General features: G+C 55.3%; 1 pseudogene across 1 annotated transcript in view; it reads left to right on the forward strand.

Moving 5' to 3' along the window:
• LOC308326316 (potassium/sodium hyperpolarization-activated cyclic nucleotide-gated channel 1-like) overlaps window positions 1-1,491 on the forward strand; it is a 29,137-nt pseudogene extending 27,646 nt beyond the window's left edge. Inside the window, exons 10-12 of the transcript in view lie at window positions 6-71; window positions 177-508; window positions 812-1,491. The product of the transcript in view is annotated as a potassium/sodium hyperpolarization-activated cyclic nucleotide-gated channel 1-like (transcript). The remainder of the gene's footprint in view (window positions 1-5; window positions 72-176; window positions 509-811) is intronic.
• Window positions 1,492-5,413: the final 3,922 nt, after the last annotated feature.

Raw genomic sequence — 5,413 nt, forward strand, 5'->3', positions numbered from 1 at the left:
CGGGGGGGCGGGGGGCTCGGCCATCGCCACCCTCCAGCAGGCCGTGGCCATGAGCTTCTGCCCCATGGGGGGTGCCATGGGGGGGCCCATGGGCGGCCCGCCCATGGGCGGCCCCTTGGGTCTACCCATGGGCGGCCCCATGGGAGGGGGAGGGGGAGGGGGAGGGGGAGGAGGAGGCCCCGCGGCCACGGGTAGCGGGACCCTGCAGTCCCCGCGCATGGTCCGGCGCTTCCAGGTGATCCAGAACTTGTCCAGTCCGGCCTCCATGTCCCCCATCGGGCCCCAGACCCCCCCGTCCGGAGGAGGGGGGCCCTCCATGTCCCCCATCGGGCCCCAGACCCCCCCGTCCGGAGGAGGGGGGCCCTTCGCCGTGTCCAGCCCGCCTATCCAGAGCCCTCTGACGGCGCCCCCCGCTGGGCGGACCTTCCAGTACATGTTGGGCCCCTCGGGCTCCCAGCTGTCTCTGGTGCAGCAGCACCGGGCCCCCAGCCCCACGCAGAGGCCCGGGGCCCCCAGCCCCACTAACAGCGTCCAGCAGAGGCCCGGGGCCCCCAGCCCCACTAACAGCGTCCAGCAGAGGCCCGGGGCCCCCAGCCCCACTAACAGCGTCCAGCAGAGGCCTGGGGCCCCCAGCCCCACAAACAGCGCCCAGCAGAGACCCGGGGCCCCCAGCCCCACAAACAGCGCCCAGCAGAGACCCGGGGCCCCCAGCCCCACAAACAGCGCCCAGCAGAGACCCGGGGCCCCCAGCCCCACAAACAGCGCCCAGCAGAGACCCGGGGCCCCCAGCCCCACAAACAGCGTCCAGCAGAGGCCCTCGGCCCACATGAAGAGCACCCACTCGCTGCACGCCGGCAGCCTGAGCCAGAGCGCCCGCGTCCTGTCCGCCTCGCAGCCCTCGCTGCCCCAGGACGGTGGGACGCCGCCCGCCGCCCCAGCCCCCCGACGTCCACCCGCACCTCCAACGCCTCCATCGGGCCCTCTCCCCCTGCCCCCCCACCTCCCCCTCCTCAGCGTCCCCCCTCCGGGGGCCTGCTGCCGGGGCCCTCCGGGGGCCTGCTGCCGGGGCCCTCCGGCGGCCTGCTGCCGGGGCCCTCGGGGGGCCTGCTGCCGGGGCCCTCGGGGTCGCAGGCGGGTGGCGCCGGGAGGCCGAGCGGCGTAGCTCCGCCCCCGCAGAGGGTGGTCTTCGTGTCCACGCCTTCCCCAGGAGGGCCTTCTGCAGCAGCTAGCCCCCTGTCGGCTGTGTCACCGCAGCCCCCGGGTGGGCCTTCCGGAGTGGGTCCGCCAGCCCCAGGAGGGCCTTCCGCAGGGGGCCAGCCACCCCCAGGAGGGCCTTCCGCAGGGGGCCAGCACGCCACAGCAGCAGCAGCCGGCCCCCTGTCGGCTGTGTCGCCCCCGCCCCCCGAATCCGGGGTTCCCAAGAAGGATTCCATCGTCAGCCTTCCGGAGCTAGACTCTGCCCGAAACAACCGGCTGTCCGCCAACTTGTGACCCTTGTGAAGGTTTGGTTTAGAGAGAGAGAGAGAGAGAGAGAGAGGCCTTTTTAATGGTGGGAGGATCTTAATGTCTGTGTCCGGTCGTTCTGGCTGACCCGTCGCTCTCCTTCGGGGCCGGGAGCGTCCCGTGGCGTCCAGTCACCACCACCAGTCGTTCTAGAGCTGGATGAACTGGCCTCGGGTTTCCACGGAGAGCGACTCTGTGACGTTGTGACGCGTAGCGCGGCTACGAGGGACACTTAATGCGTACAAACTTACACCACTTGGAACTGGTCGACTCTACTGTGGGGGCGGGGGCGCCTTCTGTGGGCGAGGTCGCCTTTTAGTCTTAGTATCTCCTCCTTTAACACTCTGCTTCCAAACACCTATATCGCTGTCTTTAATGTAAGGATATGGAGTATAATTAAATGTTAAAACGTGTTGCGTAATAAATACTGTGTTTAGAATCCATGCAATGCAATCTAGCTCGGAGGAGGAGCTCGACTTTTAAAAATGAAAAATCAGGGACTCGAAGGTCAAAAACGACAATGAACATTTTACCGCTTCTTTCCAAACAACACAAAGTGTTTTTTTGGGTGTCATTTATTTTTCCTCTGTATTTAAAGCTGTCGTAGCAAAAAAAACTCGTTGCACTTCATACGTTAAAGAAAAAAGGAAAAAAAAAATGTTAGTGAACGTGTTTTAGACCGCTGGTCGATCTTACATCGATGTGTAAATAGTAAACGAGAAAACAAAAACACTAAAAAAAACGCATAAACAAAAGGCAAAGTGTCACAAGGTTATTTATTGTCGTCATCGTATATATATCTATTCAAAACCAAAGCTGAGCTTTTTGAACGCGTTAAAGTCTGATCGTGTCTTCATCACCGGAAAGAGGAAGAAGCATAGCAGAAGATGCCATTTATTTAACTGCCTTGATTCAACGTTTAGAAGCCATATGTTTGGTTTGCGTGTATGTATGTATGTATGTATGTATGTATGTATGTGTGTATGTATGTATACGTACATATGTATGTACGTACGCGGCGCGTAAATGTTTTGAGCGCCGAGAGAGTTTGGTACTTTTTTGGTTCCGAATGTTATTTCAAGGAGACTGGCGCTGCTCGCACGCCACTATCCTCGCGCCGCTTTACGAAGCACGCTGGGCTTGTTATGTTATCGATAACATCTGGAAGTGGCGTGCGGCTGTGGCGTTGGCATAGCGGCTGTGGCGTTGGCATAGCGGCTGTGGCGTTGGCATAGCGGCTGTGGTGTTGGCATAGCGCGTACTGACTGATTGTAACTCCTGAACGCAGACGGCGGTCGATTCCTTCGAGCTTTACGGACAACGGAACCATTTTGTGACGCTGCCCACATCCCGTCTGTGTACGCGGCTTGTTTCCGTCTCGTTTCGCTGTTAACTGACACATGCAATATAATTCTGCAATACTCTACCCCGCCTATATATATAAATATATAAGAATATAAATACGCTGTACAGGAAGGTGAATATTTCTCTCTTTTTAAAAAAACTGTGAAACCTTGAAGAATCCAGCAACTGTCGTACGTGGCTTCACTCGAGTTATTGTAATCCAGCGAAACATTGTTGTTACCTTGAACCAAAAATGTGGGCGGTAGTGAGAGGATGTGTATTTAAAAAGTAACCCCCCCCCCCCCCCCCCCCCAGAGGATGTGTATTTAAAAAATAACCCCCCCCCGCCCCCAGAAACAACGTCACTTTAAATTCCATTTGGAAATTTCAAATGTATAGGTTAGACCAAACGTGGATATAGCGGGTGGGGGGGGGGGGGGGGGGGGGGGGGGGGGTGGTAACAAGGTTCTCCTGCTGGTTGACAAGTTTAGGGATATGCGCCAAATGTTGCACAGATGTAGCCACGGGCATCCTCTAATGATTTAGAGAGGAGTGCCCCTCCACGGGCATCCTCTAATGATTTAGAGAGGAGTGCCCCTCCTCGGGCATCCTCTAATGATTTAGAGAGGAGTGCCCCTCCTCGGGCATCCTCTAATGATTTAGAGAGGAGTGCCCCTCCTCGGGCATCCTCTAATGATTTAGAGAGGAGTGCCCCTCCTCGGGCATCCTCTAATGATTTAGAGAGGAGTGCCCCTCCTCGGGCATCCTCTAATGATTTAGAGAGGAGTGCCCCTCCTCGGGCATCCTCTAATGATTTAGAGAGGAGTGCCCCTCCTCGGGCATCCTCTAATGATTTAGAGAGGAGTGCCCCTCCACGGGCATCCTCTAGTGATGTAGAGAGGAGTGCCCCTCCACGGGCATCCTCTAATGATTTAGAGAGGAGTGCCCCTCCACGGGCATCCTCTAGTGATGTAGAGAGGAGTGCCCCTCCTCGGGCATCCTCTAATGATTTAGAGAGGAGTGCCCCTCCACGGGCATCCTCTAATGATTTAGAGAGGAGTGCCCCTCCACGGGCATCCTCTAATGATTTAGAGAGGAGTTCCCCGAGCCACGGGCATCCTCTAATGATTTAGAGAGGAGTGCCCCGAGCCGGCGACCTTCAAAAAACACTAAATTCGGCCACAGCCCAAATGTGTTGACCCCAACACATTGTTTGTGACGACGGCTATGGCCGTTTTTAGCCCAATTTCTTAGTGGAAAACTAATGCTTGGAATGGATTCAGAATCGTGAAAACACCATAGTTTGACACGTCACATGACTACTTACAGCATGATGCATTCCCTTATATAAGGTTGGTCCGCCAGGGGGCGCTAGCCAATAGTTCAGCAACCGCCACCGTTCACCACCATTCTATTTGGCTGTAGAAGAAGAAGACGACCTCCTCGTCTGCCCAAAACAACAATGGCGGAGGCGGTCGCGCCGATCGGATGAATCACTCGCTATAAGAGTCTTTAGAAGCGTTCATGTTTTAGACGCGCGGTCACGGGGAGTTGACATTGAGCCACTAAACACAGTCTGTGTTCATCCAGAAAGGCCTCATCCTCCACCGTGCTCTTTTTCCAACGCGTTGAGGCTGAAGGGGAAGCAATCGAACACGGAGCTGCCGATCGACGAGAGTTTTGATTAGCGGGTAAGCCAACTTTATAGGTTTGTCATTAAATAAAGCGCCAAATAACACGTTAATGGCGTCGTTGGCGCTGCGGGATTTAATTAAAAAGACGTTAATGAGGTCGTTGGCGGGGGATGAGGTACTGGTGGCCATATTGGATTTGGCCGTTGTGCCCCCCCCCCCATATCTAAATAATTAGAGGATGCCCTGTGAGCTACATCTGAGCAACAATGTGTCACTTTCAGAATGATTAGCGCAAAATCCCCCTGATCTCTCCCTAAAGTCCTCCACTAACACCCCCCCCCCCCCCCAGCTCGTATGAATGTCTCAACAATTAGAACCTCTACTACAATCTCCCGAACGCAGTCCTATCGCTTGTAACTCTTTGGGGATATTTTTAACGTGAGCGATTGCGGTATTTAACGTGAGCGATCGCGGTATTTATCGTGAGCGATCGCGGATCGGATCGTAAAAATATGAAATATTTAGATCCGGACGGACGTAATTAACAAGAAAAAAAAAAGCCTTCTCTCGCTGAATGTATGCTATAGGAGGAGGAGGGACAGACAGACAGACAGACAGACAGACAGACAGCTAATCAGAAATAAACTGCCATGTAAATATAGAGATTAAACTAAAGGGGGGGCTACGATGCAAGGGGCTGTGTGTCGCTGTGTGTGTGTGTGTGTGTGTGTGAGTGATGTTTCTTATCGGTTTTGGCCACACGCTTGCAGATCAGAAATGCACTATGTGAGTGACTGTATGCTATTCCTGCTCCCCGTCCGGAAAAAACACACTTTTCCTTCCATTTGTTAAAGAGAGAGAGAGAGAGAGAGAGAGGGGGGACGCCATGAAGCACTCTTGGACCCACGGACGATAAAGCACCTTGAGTGGCG

This window comes from Protomyctophum bolini (assembly GCF_963924005.1).
Source record: "Protomyctophum bolini genome assembly, chromosome: 12".
Lineage (NCBI taxonomy): Eukaryota > Metazoa > Chordata > Actinopteri > Myctophiformes > Myctophidae > Protomyctophum > Protomyctophum bolini.